This window comes from Hevea brasiliensis, chromosome 1 (genome assembly GCF_030052815.1).
Source record: "Hevea brasiliensis isolate MT/VB/25A 57/8 chromosome 1, ASM3005281v1, whole genome shotgun sequence".
NCBI lineage: Eukaryota > Viridiplantae > Streptophyta > Magnoliopsida > Malpighiales > Euphorbiaceae > Hevea > Hevea brasiliensis.
Window position 1 is genome coordinate 109,010,898 of NC_079493.1, and position 17,062 is coordinate 109,027,959.

The window sequence follows — 17,062 nt, forward strand, 5'->3', positions numbered from 1 at the left end:
ATGAAAAGGAAAGAAGTAAAATTAAGTGAATCAAAATTTAAGGATTCATCGGGTACTATGGAAAAAAGATAAAATATAACCCGATGAGGGGCATTTTAGTCATTTCACTTAAAGAGGTGACTTTTGATCAAAATGTCAATTAAATCAAGTGAAATATATGCATTGAAATATGAAGAACTTTTGAGGAAAATTTAAGTGTGAATGTGAAAAGAAAAGAAATGAAAATCTAATTTTTATTTGAATTATGACATAAGCATGATCTCATCATGACACAATTAAAAATTATAATTTAAATTAATTAATTTTGGAATAAATATATAAGAGACAAGAAATAAATTAAAAATAAAAAAAATCATTTCATCATCTTCCTTAGTTGGCCGACCACCAACCTTCTCTCTCTCCATTTTCATGCTCTTTCAAGCTTTGATTCCCCACCTTTCTTCCATAAATTTTCCACTAAATTAGTAGAAAACCTCTAATTAAGCCTCAAAGTGAAGATTGGGAGAAAGAAAAATAAGAAAATTAGAAGGAAATTGAAGTTGGAAAATCATCAATTGAGGTGAGCTCTCTTTCATGCTTGATTTATTATGTATACGTTGAATTAAGTTTTATTTTGATGAATTTACATGAAAAAGTATGAGAATCATGCATGAAATGGGGGAATTGATTTTCGGCCAGCTTGAGGAAACTTGGGGTTTTCAAGTGTTTGATGAGATTAAACATGAATTAGAGCTTAAGTGATGTGGTATACATTATTAGTACGCTAAATTGCATGAGTTTGCATGAATTTGGGATGATGAGGAATTAGGGTTTTGGGAAAATTAGGGTTTTGTGATATGTTATTCAATGGATGTTTATAAGGCCAAATTCTGGTCATTTTGTGTGTTTTGGTTGTGAATTAATATTGTTTTGGTGAGGGAAGTGATGAATTGGATAGGGTGCTAATGTGCTGGAATTCTGGACACTTGAGTCTAGCACACTTAAATACTCATAAGTTGAGCTACTTAACTCCAATTGGTGTGAAACTAATTGTAGATGAAAGTTAAGACATAATGCTAAAATTTTCATGAAGACACTCTGCCCAGGAAATGACCATAAATTACCTTATATGAGCCTTGAATCTAGATTGTAATTCTAGACCTGACAAAAAATGACTAAATGAACAGTACTTACTAAATTAGGCATAACTCACTCTAGAAAACTTCAAATTTGGTGATTCTTGAACCAATGGAAACTTGAGACATAGGAGAACAATTATTATAGAGACCATAGAGTCAAATTATGACCCTAACTTGATCAAATTGCTAGACAAAATTAGTCTAGCAAATCTGCCCAGATTCTGGACTGAACCTGGAAAATGTGAAAGATTAGGCATTCGACCAGTTTTAGCAAAATGACCATAACTGAAGCTATATAAATGAAAATTAGGTGATTCCAAAGCCAAAATACTCATAAGACATAGAACTAAAAATGTCATGTTTAGACCTAAACTCAATTCTTAGGGCCAAGTAGGGAAAATGTAGGGTTAAGTCAGGAATGCCAAATCTGAAATCCTGCACTTCAACAAAATTATCTTGTGACCTTTGAATGGTTAATAGACCATAACTTCCTCTACATAACTCCAATTGAAGTGATTCAAAATGATTTGAAAACCTAAGACAAATACCTAAAACATTGTGTTAGGGACCAGGGCCAAATTATGAGATATAGCATATAAATTTAAAGTACAAATCTAAAAAACTTGGAATTTTAGGATATGACACATGGAATAGTGTCTAATTTTTTAGCCATAACTTGAGCTACAAAACTTCAAATTAAGTGATTCAAATTGGAAATAAAACCTAACATACAGAGGAACAATTTTTATGAAGAACACTTCATCAAATTATGATTAGAATTAGGTTGAATTTGGGCTCTAAAGTTAGGGTTCAAATCTGCCCTGAGTCCAGAATCAACTAGAACTTTGGAATTCATTAGAATTTTGTTTAGTTAACTTAGAATGGAACTTAGAATGAGTATTAAGGTTTGGTAATTGTATGATTTCAGTGGAAAAAGAGACTTCCAAGGAAGGGACGGCTTAAGACATAAAGAAAGAGACTCATTGAAGGTTTGTGCACAACTAACTTTCTTCTTTGGTTTTAACTTTGTAATTGATTTGAATGAATTTATTTTGATGAGTTATGATTTTCCTTTGCAATTAAGAACTTTAATTTGTTGAATGAAATTGTATGAGACAATTATGGTTTTTCTTATGCATCTAAGAATTAATTGCATTGTTTTGAAAATTATGAATTGTAAAATGAATTTATATTATGGAAAGGCGGATGTTGGCCCTTGATTTCAATGTAGTAAGGGGATGGGCCGGTATTTGAATGTGTTTTGAAATGTTTATAAATTTGATGTGTTGCCAACTATGTGCATGAATTTATAATAATTAAATATATTTATGGATTTGTAAATGCGTTTTGGGAAGGGAAAATATTTTGAATATGTTTTGAAACCATAGTTAACATGGCAATGTGCTTTGTGTTTCTCATTAGCTTGCCTAGTGAGATGATATTTGATGTGATCTCCTCCACTTATTGGGGTTGAGTTTCCTCCCTCTCTAGCTTACCATTTGAGGTTGAGTTAGGATGAGTACTTATTAGCTAGCTAGCCTTTTGTGCCTCCCTTTAGCCTCGGTTATTGGGGGGAGTGTGCTTTATCGTGGTGTACAACACGATAATTATAAAAAATTTTGTGTCATGTGTCCAACTGTATGAATTGTTGGCAACACCCTTAAATTATGCATACTTTGATAAAATGTGATTGAAACAAATGTTTCTTAATGGTTGAAAAATATTATATTGCTTTTATGGTTCAAGAAAAATGTGACTATTTTAAATGCTTTATTTTGATTTGGTAAATTGTGTTTTGTATTGAGTTTTAAATTATTAGTTGTGCATCACTGAGTTCACCACTCAGCGATAGCTTTGTATGCTATTGCAGGTAAAAGAAAGGATAGAGCAGCTGAGTGAGACTACTTGAAGTTGTGAATTAAAGTCGTGTTGGGACTATCTTTGGGTATATCATAGGTATACCCTTGTACATTAGGTTTTGATGTAATTATATAGCTAAATGTATGTAATTACATTCGAGCAGTTGTACAGAAATCTTGTAATATTATTTTTGGGACTTTAATCAAATGTTAATTATTGTAATATTATTTCTTTTGAGTTTGTTCATTTGTAAATTTTATAATGCCAATTTTCTAAATTTCAATGGATGTCAATTTGTGTTCAAATGTTTCTTGTATTGTAAATGCAAAAGCTGTATTCTTTTTGGTTTGTGGATGAAAGAAAGAAAATTTTTAACTGATGACCTATTTAATTATGTTATATAATTGTCACAGGTGAATTTAACAGGTTTTTAAATTGTGATTTAATAAAATTATAACCGTAACCACGTGGATTTTTCACAAAATTTTAAAGATGCCTATTCATTTCTAAATCAATTTTATGACACACACTTGAATTGAAAATACTTAAATTAAATTTTTATGACCACGCTAAACTTAAAAATAATTTTTTTTTGTTAAAATCCCTTGTAATATATTTAATAGATTATCAGTAGGCAAAGTTCAGTAATTTATTATGTACACTATGGGATCATATCATATCTTATAGAGGGGTAAGGTGTGATAGGGCATAAAGAGGTAAAATGAAATGTCCCTACTGCTTCTAAAGTTTCCATGGAAAAGGATGAATGTTTTAGAATAGAAGCTATTGATGAGAGTTTATGTAATTTGTTTAGTGAGCCTAAATTAATAATTTTGATAAGATTAGTGTTGAGAAGGATTTTGCACCTTTATTTGAACATAATGAAGTGATTGATAATGTTGAAAAAGTAAAAGATAAAATTAAGCTTAAGTAAGATGAATATAAAAAGCTTCCATCTCAGTTTAAGGTTCCAAAGGTTAAACTCAAATCTTTTTTCTCCTCAACTTCAAATGATATCTTCTCTAGGTGGAATAGGATTGTTGAACAAAATAATAGGTGTTTTTACTATTGATGGAAAAAATGGAAATCTAAGTTCATTTTGAACACTTGTTAACAAGGGAGACAAATATGTGTTTAAACCTCCATGAGGACTAAGAAAGGATAGTCACACTCATTTCATATAAGCATTTTAGGGTAGTTTTGCATCCATTTTAAATTTTAAGAATGAAAAAAGTTAAAGATATTAAATTTTAAAGTCCTAGCTTGTCGAGATTTGCTTGAGAAGTTACTTATGACATGTCATATTCCTTAGCCTATGACATAGGGCAAGTTGCAAGTCAAGCGTGATTGAATTCAAGAATTTTCAGAATTTTGGAAACCAAACTTATCGAGAATTGCATGAGATGTTGCTGAAGATATTGCTTATGGGATGTTGCGGTGCTTAAGGTGCAGCTTAGGTCAAATTGAAAGTCAAGCATAGTAGAAATTCACTAAAAAATAAGAACCTGCTGAGATTTACTAAAGAAGTTGCTTAACCCTATGTCGCTAGGTAGTGTAGTGCCCGTACCCTTGTTTGAGATGTTGCTTAGGGTTAAACAACTTTGTCAGCAAACATTTTAGAACATGAAATCACATGCTGACCTAAAATTTTTTACACCTCATCTCCTATCCATTCATTTGTCCTTACCCATTTTTAGACCTACTTTAGAGCAGCTTTTGGACATATAAAAGCATCATTATCTAGTTTTTGCCCTAAAGAGAAAGAGAGAGCAAAACACAAGAAAGAAAAGAAAAGAAAGGAGACTCCATTGACTTCTTTAGGGAAAGTGGTTGTTGAAACGTCTGGAGCTACAAGACCTTGAAATCTTGGATTTTTTCACTTGATTTTTTCTATTTTTAACTTATTTTCATGTTTCTCTCTTATTCTTCATCATTTCACTTGTAAATATCACCATAAGTGAGTAGAAACTTTAGATTTTAGAGTTGGAAACTATGTTTTAGATTAATTTGTAGATTTGGATTGTTTTATTCCAAATTTTATATAAATATGAGTTTTGATTCTTCTCCTTGTGTGCCTATTTTACTTGCCTAATGTTGGTACCCATTGGGTATTGTCTTAATCTTTGATGAAGGACCGAAATGTGAAAATCATTGAAAGATAATTAAGGATTAGAACTTAAAATCACCTAGATTTAGAAATAAACTAGGGGTTTAAGAGGATTCATCAGTTAGTTACAAAACTTAATAGGTTTTAAGTAAATTAAATATTATATAAAAATAGGTTTGATTTTCTTAATATACTCTTTAATTTGCTTGAAAAAGTTATCAAAGGATTCTAGAATCAATCACTTTCAAACTCTATTTTCTCTTAAAATTGGATGAACCAAGACAAATTCCAATTAATTTATGCATAAACCCCAACTCTGAAATTATCTTTATCATTAATTAGTCTTTAATCTTAATTATCTATTGCTAATTTAGTTTAATTGCATCTAGATTAAGAATTTATTTGTTTTACTATTTGCTTATTTTGATTAAATTTATTAATTTCATTAAGTTTATTTATAATTGCATTTTATTTCATTGATCATTAGCCCAAATAATCGCTTCATTCATAGTTTAGTAATAAAATACAAATCCTCGTAGAAACGATACTTGACTTATATCTTTATTACTTGATACAACCCATATACTTGCGAATACCCAACATTAAGTTCTTGGTGCTATTGTCGGGGATTTGATTTTTGTTTGATATTGAACGATTGTTTATTTGGTTAATTTGGATATTTTATTTTTAATTTCTTTACTATTTTACTTTGAGAATTTTTTCATTTTGTTTTTTAAGTACTTTTATTTTATGAGAAGAACAAAAGTGAAGAAATCAATTTATTCTTTGATCCAGAAATAAAGAAGACAGCTAAAGGCTTAAGTGCAAAAGCTAAGAGGAGAAAAACACAATTTAGAGCTCAACAACAATAAGAAACAAAAGCAAGAGCAACCACAAGAAGCAATGGCTAATAACAATAGCAACAATGCCAACAACCATTCTGTAAAGGATCATGCCTATCATAACATTGGGGATTTCATGCCTAGTATCACCAGACCAAGAGTAAAAACTAATAATTTTGAATCGAAGCCTGCTCTTTGTTTGATGGTACAACAATCATAGTTTGGGGGAAGTCCAAGTGAAAGTCCACATGTGCATTTAGCACACTTTCTTAAGATCAATGATATGTTGAAATAAATGGAGTTTCTGATGATGCAATTTGACTCAAATTATTTCCTTTTTCTCTAAAGGACTGAGCTAGATAGTGGATACTGTAAATACCATATTTTGTCCAGATCTAAAATAAATTTTCTAAAAATAAAATAAAAATAGGAACAAAAAATAATCAGTCTATTTTGAATTTTCAGTTTCAATTTTAATTGGCATTTTCAATTTCAATATTTCCTTTTTTTATTTTTCTTTTTAATTTTAGTTCTCAAACAGTAATTTTATTTTTATTAAAATTTAAAACAAATGAAATAAAATAAAATCTGAAATAAAATAAAAGTAAAATAGCGAACAAAAAGAAAATCAATTTGTTTTGAATTTTGGTTTCAATTTTGGTTGGCATTTTGATTTCAATCTTTTATCTTCATTTAAAAAATTAATGTTGTTTTATTTGTGTCATTTAATTAAAGAAAGAAATTTAAAAGAAAGCAAAATGAATTGTTTGGAAACCATTCTGATTTTTTATCTTACATTTTCAATTTATTCTAAATTTCATTTTCTTTATTATTTTATAAAAAGAAGAAAAATACTCTGCTGGGTCTTAATTTTAGTCTTTAAGTTTGGGATATTCTCCCATTTTAATTTTTTAGGGGGAAGTAAAAGAGGATAGGAATTAATTAAAATAGGAATTAATTAAGGATCAATTAATTTTGTTAATTTCCTAAGCTACCTAGGTCTCTATAGAGAAAACTCCTCCTCTCCCTTTGACTGACTCTTTAAAATCCCAAACCTCTATTTAAGAAGAAAACAATGATCCTCTTTGGATGCTGGCTCTCCATATAAAACTCACGCTATCTACTCTCTCTGGAGGAAGAGATCAGCACTTGTTCTCACAAAAAAAAAACACTCCCTATTTTAGTTTCAAACCCATTTCAGCTTTAGGTTGAAACCAACGGTTCACCTGTTCTTCCTCACCAATACTAGTGTCTATTATGCTCCAGATCAGCGCCTTCAAAAGCCACCAATTCTATTTGTTTCTGCCTCAACCCCAGCAGATCTATAGTTATTCATTAAAGAGATACTTGCTAGATTTGATCGTTGGCTTCATAAGTGGATTCACTTTTTTTTTTCGGTGTCATTGCATTTGTTACTTCTCCGGTACATTCTTTTGCAATTTGTTAATTGATGACTATGGATTCATTTTTGTTTTTTTATAGTAATCATTGATTACTGATCAAGCATATTGGTAATGGGTAGGGAGGATTGATACTATGTGGCTGTTTATGATTGCTTAGTTTTATTGTTTTGTGCATATACTGCATGATAATAAGGGAAGGTTTAGAGTGAATTAAAATAGAGGTTGGGTTGTTTGCTGAATTTGAATTTTTAGAATTGGATTATATGGTTTGATTGTTAATTCTTGATGCATGGGGTTTTGAAAATAAATAGATATAGCTATTAGCTACATGAATTTTTTTTTTTTTTTGGTTTTAGTGTGGTCAGTATTTGTTGATGTTAAAACCCACAGATTATGTTTTGATGCTTCCTACTTATATTACTAAATAATAAAGGTTCTTGTTTTCGGGGATGCTCGGTTGAAACTTTTATTTTATGCTAATTTCCATAAATGGTGTTGTATTAGATCCTACTTATGACGAGGTGGTGATTTAAGCCAGAAAATTATGAGAATAAAATTTGTATATAGTAGAATTATCAACATTAGTGTGGGCATTCTAAATGCATTCTTGGGTATTTGGGAATACTTTCTTAAGTATGGTTTCCTCATGTAATAAGTGTCCTATTTATTATTGAAAAAGTCTAAGATTGTGAGTTGGAATTCTTGCTAATTGAATTAGTGGCATGATCCTACATAATCGCGGCCGAAGTTCATTGAGCGTTATTAGCATTTGGCTCATCACAAGTGGAATCTTAGTGATAAAACCCAAGTTCATGCATCCTGTTAATATTTTTGTATTAGTAAATAAAGCTTATAATATAAATTTTAATTCCTAGTCCCTTTTTCTATAATGGTGCTACGTGTTTTGATGATGGGTGTTTGAATAGACGAGTAAATATTAAAATTTATTAGAAGGCCCAAATCATTTTGATTGTAAAATAAATAAAATATTATAAATAAATAAATTAATTAAAATATTTAGGTTGATGATAATCTCATCACAACCCCTATTAATTAAAATATATAATAATCTTGAGGTCTAATGATAATTTCATTTTATACCTCATAAGGAAATGTCACACTTTACCTCTCTGTAAGGTATAACATGATTCCGTAGAATACCTAATGAACTACCGAACTTCACCTACCGATAATTCATTAAGTACACTACAAGGGATTTTAAAACCATTTTCTTACATTTTGGAAGTGGTGAGCGTTTTGGTAGGAATTAAAATCATTTAATTGAAGTTTCAAAACTAGTTAAAACTCTTGCCTATTTTATTTTTTTGCAAATTTTATAAAAATTTCGGCAAAGTGCCATCTATATTTTGAGAAAACAGTTCTTCAAATACCTGAGAAAAACACTTCCAATAAATTTTTTGCAACTCCCAACCCAAATCAACTCAATTCTCAAATCAAACCACTTCAAAATAATTCCACAATTTAATCCAAGTTTGTCATCTCAAAATATTTCATCATTTCATTCAATAAAGCTAATTTACATTCATAAGTTTAATTTACAGATATAAAATACAAAAATAATATTATTACAATTTATTATACAACTGCTCAACTTTATATTGATACATAAAACATTACAATATTTACATCAATTAACTACAAGGGTATAAATAAATACCCATACAAAAAGGATCAGTGAAGTCCACTATCTCAGTAGCAGCTCACTCTGCTGTTTTCTCCTTGCCCTTATCTGCGATAGCAAAATAAGCTATCACTGAGTATAAATATATTCAGTGGTGCACAATAAAAATTGAAATGCAGTACATAAAACATTCCTTAACAAATTCACAATTTGAATATTTCATAATCACATTTCACAATTTATCAAAACTTATTATAGCACAATTTTGATCAAATAATTTAATAAACACAGTGTTGCCAATTCATACACAACTTAAGCCATGACACAAAATTTTCGATCAATGCCGTGTTGTACACCACGACAAAGCAATCTACAACCCCACTAATCGAAATCAATGAGGGAGGTGGCTAGCTAGCTAATGAGTACTCATCCGATCTACAACCTCAACTGGTAAACCAGAGAGGGAGGAAAATAATTGATCTCAACCCCATAAATGGAGGAGGAATAATAAGGCACTGTCATGCTAAGTGTGAATCAGAAATCCATTTCAAACATTTTATTCAAATATTGCATAAAAAAATCAAATCAATTTCCAAAGTTACAATTTCATCACAAAATGGCAACACAAAAGTTCTTAAACTCATAATGCTTACTAAATCAATTTTTCAAGGATAAAATGCTAAAATAGGATTTATTGTGCACAAACCTGACGTGAGTCTCCTCTAGGCCTTGACTCAGTCTCTCAGACTTTTCGAGTCTTTTTCAACTGAAACACAAAATTTATAGTGTCTCAGTATCTTTACTTCATAAAAATTCTAATAACTAATTCCAATATGTTTAAACTTGTATTCTTGCAATTTCATGTTGAGGTTACTATTTATGGTACTATTCAAGTCAATTTGTTGACTTTCTAAGGCTTAATAGATATGGAAACTCCAACTTCACCCACATACCACATTTTGGTCACCAATTTTGTTGGTTTTGGTTGTTTTCTCAAAATTTAGGTCTTTTAGGCAAAATTGCAAATTTTCAGTTTTGGTGTCTTAGGTTACACTGTTCCATTGGTCATTTTGCTATTAGAATTGGGCTAAGTTTTCTTCATAGAAATTGTTCCTTATTGTCTTAACTTTATTCTCCTTTTTGAATCACTCCATTTGGAGTTTGTAGCTCAAGTTATAGCCATTTGAATCATGGCTGCCGAATTGGACTTAACCCAGATTTCTGGGCACCAAAACTGGTTCTGGCAGTTTTAGGTCACCAAATTTGGGTGGCCAAATGACTTGGTTAAGGGCATAATTTGGATTTGTATTCTTCATGAAAGTTTTAGGTCTATATCTCAGCTTTCCACTGGTAAAATTTCAGGTCATTTAGACCTGCCTAGCCCAAGTTATGTCCAAATGAACAAACACTATTCATTTGGTCATTTTTGTATAGGTCAGATTGCCGAAGTCCGGATTTGGTTAATTTGTTCACTAGGTTTTAGTCACTTTCTGGGCATGATTCCTAAACGAAAATGGTTCCATTTTGTGTCTATTTTCATTCTCAATTGGCCTCACACCAATTGGACTTGTAAATTTTTAGTTTTGGTCCCTAAAAGGGACCTTGGTCCTGCTGCCTGCAGCATAACCCTAAGCAATCCAAATTTGCATTTGGTTCCAACACTTCTAACATACTCCAATTGGTCACAAATGACCATTTCTCACCTCAAACCAAGTCCAACACACCATTTAACAATTTCTCACATTTTTGTCTTCTAAAACCCTAGGTGCCAAACCCTAATTTACACAATTGATTAATTCATACCCAATTTACTACACTAACCACAAATTCAACCTTAATCAATGTCAAATTCATGTCTAAATTAAATTGAACATATCAAAACTTCAAGGTACCATGGCTGGCCGAAATTCATGTTTAGTCCTCTAACAATTATTTTCTTTTCCATTTTCCATAATTTCTAAGTTTATTCAACCATAAGCATAATAATTAAACTAGCAATTTAAAGTTTAGATTACTAACCTTTATGCAGAATTTTTTTTCACCTCTTCAACTTCTTCCTTTCTTCTTTTTTTGTTGTCAATAGATGAATAAAGGTTCAAGGACAATATTTACTCAAGAAACCTTAGGGAAATTATGGCTAGGTTAGGGTTTATGAAGCTTGAGTCAAGCTTCCATGGAGGTTTCAAGAAAGAAAATGAGAGAGTGACCAAGGGAGAGCTACAGCAATATGGATGAAGAAGACCCAAAAATGAATTTTGTTTTAATTTAATTCCTTTTTTTTTGTATTGATCACTTAAGTAGATAATTATTCCACTTTTTAAAATTTAAAATTAGATTTATTATGTCATGCATTATGTCATGCATGATGATGTCATCATTTTTTCACTTTTTCTTTTTCTTTTTTTTTCTATTTATTTTTTCATTAGTTCTTTAATTTAATTCCCGACTCCGAAATTTTCTTTTCTCCAATTTTACTTGACTGTTAGGTCAGGAGTCAGCTCTCGAGGTCAATTGACCAAATTGCTCCTCGCCGGTTCAATCCGGTTTGCAAATAATTTTATATTTCTTCCGGCTCCCTGACCTAATTATTTGACTGGCTTAGCAATTCTTTTTCATGATTTTCTCTTTTCTACTGTGTTCGCAAAAATCTTAAGAACCGCAGCGTCATATTTTACGGTTCGAAATTTGATTTTAAATCGACTTCGCAATCCTTCCCGAGAAGGTCACCCATCGCTGTGACTCTCGGCTCATTTAACTTCTTATGTTCTATTTTTTTTATTTATACTTAACTAATTGGCAATTACTAATTATTTGTGTTCAGGGCTTATCTAGTTGTCTTAAGTGTGGTTCTTATCCCCTAAATTATTCAGACCGACACTGGTCACCGAAATAGTGAAATATACCAGGCTATGCAAATAGGGGTGTTACAGGAAAGGCAATCAGATAATTAATTAAAATTGTTTCAAGACTAATGATAATTGCATCTTAGACTTTAGGCTTTAAAACTTAAAGTTTTGCTCGGTTTTAATAATAATTTCATCTTAAATCCTACAAACTTGAAATAAAGTATATAAAATCTTTCAAGGTTTAATGATAATTAAATCTTATAAATTAAATAAAACTAAAATAATTGAAGATTTAGTGATAATTTCATCTTAAATCCTTAAATTAAAAAATAATAAAATCCTTGGAGTTTAATGATGATTTCATCTTAAACTCTATAATTGAGTATAATTAAAATAATTAAGTTTTTTTTGGGGTTTAATGATAATTTAATCTTAAGCCCTACAAATTAAAAGTTCTTTGGAGATTTAATGATAATTTCATCTTAAATCCTATAAAATAAAATTAATATTATTTTTGAGTTTAGTGATAATTCCATCTTAAGCTCTATAAATCGAATAAAATAATAAAACCTTTGGGAAATTTAATGATAATTTCATCTTAAATCTTGAAAAATAAAATAAAATAAAGATCATGGGTTCGATGATAATTGTATCTCAAACCTAAAGAAATAATAATTAATGGTTTATTGGGCGTAATGATAATTTCGTCTTATACCCAATAAAATAAAATAATTAGATTAATTTTTCTTAAACTATTCTAAAGACAATAATAAATTCAAACGCAATATTATTCTTGTATGAAAATTATTTAACCAGTCGGAAGCTACAAATTTTTCAAAAATCCAGCTTTTGGGAGTATCTTGCTAAATCTCTTGATCAATTTGTGAGTAATATACGTGTTCAACTCATAATTTCCATTTGTATATAATTAGGCGCACCACACACATGATACCCTTAGTTACTTGGACACCGATGATGGGATCAATAATAGAGAGTTGAAAGTTTTCACAATCTATTAGAATCCCTAGGAATTAAATGACACATTTCCCAGTATTAAAGTTTTAATCAAGGAAAGGGAGAAAATTAATAAAATGTTAAGTAGGCATCACTTGTATCACATCTATGTTTGACTCATTTTAACAATATTTTTATTTAATAAAATAACTGAAACTTTTTAAAATAAAACTAAAATTCAATTTCTTAAAAATAATTGGCTTCTATTTTTTTAATACTGAGATTTTAAAAAAATAAAAAATAAAAATCTTAAAACCAAAAATCTATTTTAAAATCCATTTTCAATTTCAAGCATATTTTAATTTTCAAGTTAATCTAATTTCCAAAAATTTTAATTTATAAGTCAATTTTTTCAACAAATTTAATTTTTAAAGCCTAATTTAATTTTTCAAACAGAATTTAATTTTCAAACCAAATTTAATTTTCAAATAAAATTTCATTAGATTATTTATCAAATTTAGAAGCCTCTTTAAAATAAAAAGTTTTCAAAAAATAAAAATAAAACAAAGATCAAATGGAGTCAAAATTCACTTTTAGGATCGCTTCACTTACTTGTGTATTTGACTTACCCTAATAGTGAGATATTTAAGCGTTTCTACATTTATATTTTTGATCAAATGCAAGGAACCAATATTACAAATTAAGCTCCATTTCAAATTATTGACATCAATTCATTTGAGCACATCCTTAAATCCATCTACCCTTTTGGGATGATGTGGGATGCCTAACACCTTCCCCACACGTATAAGAACCTCGAACCTTGAATCTCTAGAATAGAAGTGGATCATTTTCTTTAAAACAAAAGTTTTGAAAATATAATAAAAAGGTTTTCTCAATTTTTCCTGCAAAAATTAAAGTGGCGACTCCTCACCTTTCCACTTCGGTGTGAATTGCCTGGCAACTGCAAAATACGTTGCGATAGCTTGGCAACTTCACTGGGGAATCTTGACTCAAACCAATGCTTCTGGTCTAGAGGTTCAATGATGGATTTATTTTTGTGCTCTAATAAATTAAAGTTAATAATTATGGAGTTTAATTTATGGTATTCTTGAAATTTCTTGTGTTTGATTAAACTTGTTAAATTTACCTCATCTTATTACTCTTTTTATGCTTTATTTGTTGATTGGTAATTTCTATTTGTACTTAAATGTATATTTGTGTATATATGTTTGTTTTATTTTGCAGTTGTTTGGGTACAGTAGTGTAACCCCTGAAAGGGAAGAGGTTTGTATGTCCCTTCACACACATTCACTTTACACAATGTCCTCACACTTGAGCTCTACACCCGAGCTATTTTAACCCTTTAGGAATTAGGAGAAGTCGTGTAGCAGTACCCTTGGGTTTTCCCATCAGTATCTGCGAGGATATTTGCTCAGGTTGGAACTTGTTTTATGTACCGTGATACCCATGGATTCCCCGTCAGTATCATGGAAGTGAAATGGGGCTCTACTGTGACCTTTTAAATCTTAGCAAGTTAAATCTTGAGCTGAAACTCTGCACGTTAAAAGCTATAGTTAACCACCTTTGAGGATAATACCATCCCATTAGATAGCCTCTTCCAATCTTTAGGATGGTTCCCTGCTAGGACAAAAGGGACATGCTTACTTCTCTCTTATTCTTTTGCATATCATCTCACATTCATGTTAGGTGGTGTGATGCCTCTCCATCAATAGTTGAATCAGCAAGAACTTGAATCATGTGCCATTAATAATAAAGAATGTTTTCGAATTATATTATCAAAGTGAGTCAATAAGCATCTTCCTACTTTGACAGATGTTTAAATAATTTTTCTCACCTTAATAATACAATTCGAAATTGGTGAATAAATACATGCATAAATACACATATCAGTGGGAATAATTTCTCAAAAATTTTGGATACTAGGATTGTCCATTCTTTGTGTTTTAACTTATACTTCCATAAGTGCAGGCATCACTAGTTGTTGTTTGCAAAGGGTAATTAAATCATCTTCATGGCATCTTCAAGCCAATCACCCGATCAGATCTTACAATAAGAACAAAATATTCAAGAGTGGACAGAGTTAATACAAGAATCAGAGCGTATGCAAGCTTTGGAAGGTGATGTTGTTATAGAAATTCAACCTTTGTCCCCTCTTGACTTATCTTAGATTAAGATAAGAAGGCCTGATATTGCTAGTTTGGTTAAATGTCGGGAATCGCTCTCAAAAGAATCACAAATCAAGTTTGAGAAAAAATATGGGAACATTATAACTCTGTTAAGGGTCAAAGAGCAAGAATCTGCTTTAAAAGTTCTCTTATCATTCTAGAATCCTGCATATAAGGTATTTTCTTTCAATGATGTTGATACAGTGTTGACAATTGAAGAATGGCAAGCTCTTCTACAAATACCTTATTTAGCTTCTGATTGCATTTTTCTACAATTGGACTATAGACAGACTTGGAAACGCCTTTTTAAGTTGCTACAAATGACAAATGATGAGGCCAAAAATAGTGAAGCTACTTGGGGCAACTCTCGTGGATGGTTTTAAACTTTCATTGAGCAAGTTTTTCATAAGCATTTGCAATCTGGGAAGGACGAGCTTGCAATAAAAGCAATGGCTCTAGCTATTTATGGGTTGATCTTATTGCCTGATCGCCCAATGCCATAACTCATAAGGTGGTGGAGCTATTTTATGTGGTAGAATTCATGCACATAAATCCAATTCCTGCTATTCTTGCAGAAGCTTTCTTAACTTTAACTTATTGTCGAGAAAAAGGAACATTAAGCTTAAAGTGTTCCACTCAACTGCTATATTTATGGTTTATTATTCATTTTCTTCTGCAAGAAATTTGGGGGCCAACATGGAATTTGGGTCATCCGGTTATAGAAAGCTTGGTGTCAAAAGTTATAGAGAGCAAAAGTGAAATGGTGTGGCAACAAATCATCTTGAGTTACAACAGCCAGAATTATCCTTGGAGTAAGCTTTGGCACACATATGATCCTTTCATCTTCACAGCAGGGGATTATCAATTTATCCCATTGATAGGGTTACAGGATGTTCTGGTTACTCACCAGGCCTAATAATGAGATAGTTTGCTTCTCGCCAGTTTATTCCTAAAACAAAAAATTTCTCGGAAGTGCACTTTTACAGCAAATAGGAAAAAGTCAAAGAATTGAATGCAATACGAGGAGCTTGGAAGAAATTGACTTTAATGAGTCGGGGACCTAAGGGATAAAGTATGACAGTGGGATATCCCATTTGGAGAAAGCAAAGAGGCAATGGATATTTCACTCCAAAATTCATCAATTCAGAAAGCAGGGCTCTGCAAGAGAATTGCATTGAGGATTATTATGAAGAAGCTAGGGGCAGGTGTGGCTTATTATCAAGATTATTATCAAGATTTGGTTTCTGAGAATCAAAGTTTGAAGGCTCAAATGGAACAATCAAAATTGCAATATGAAGAATTAACTCAGAAGTTCCATAATGGCCTAGAGTGGCTTTAGCAGTTTGAATTAGAAAAGGAATAGAGGATAGAACAATTTAGGACAAAAATGATCAAGGCACTGGACAAGCAAAAGGGAGAATTGACTCAAGAGAAAAATCAAAAAGTTCAAAAATGGAGGAATAAGTGTATGGAAGTCGAAGAGGGATATCAAAAACAACTTTGTGATGTCCAGTATTAGCTAGAAGAGGCTCAGGGAGAAGTAGCAAGATTAAGAAAGAAAGCAAGGATGGAATCAAGGGCAAGGCAGCAAGAAGTCATGGCGTTTAAGTGTGAATTAGAGCAAGTGAAGAAAGAAAAATCCAATTATAAGTTACAGCTCACCATGACGAAGTTGATGTATGATAAACTCACAGTACAGGTTAGGGATTTAAAGGATGTTATTATCCAACAGGCAGAAGAACAAAGGAGAGTGACAGACGCAGTTTTTGGCATGAGAGATGCTTTGGCCTTGCTTAAGGCAGAATTGCTTGAAGACTCAGAGCATGCATTAGAATCATTTTATTTTGTAAAGCAGGATGAGAGATTTTATAATTACTTATGTAAATGTCAATCATTCTGGGAGCAGCTTCCTCATCCTGATGTTTAGCTGGCTATAAGAATTTAGTAATAAAGTGACAATTTTTGCACTCAAACTTTACATTCTAAGGGTTTGCTTCTGTTGCAAGTGATGAATGAATAGTAAAATTCCCGTGGGATTTTTCCTCGTCAGAGTTAAGAAAAAGGTCATGTGTGTTACATGGACACGTATCATGGATACGCATAT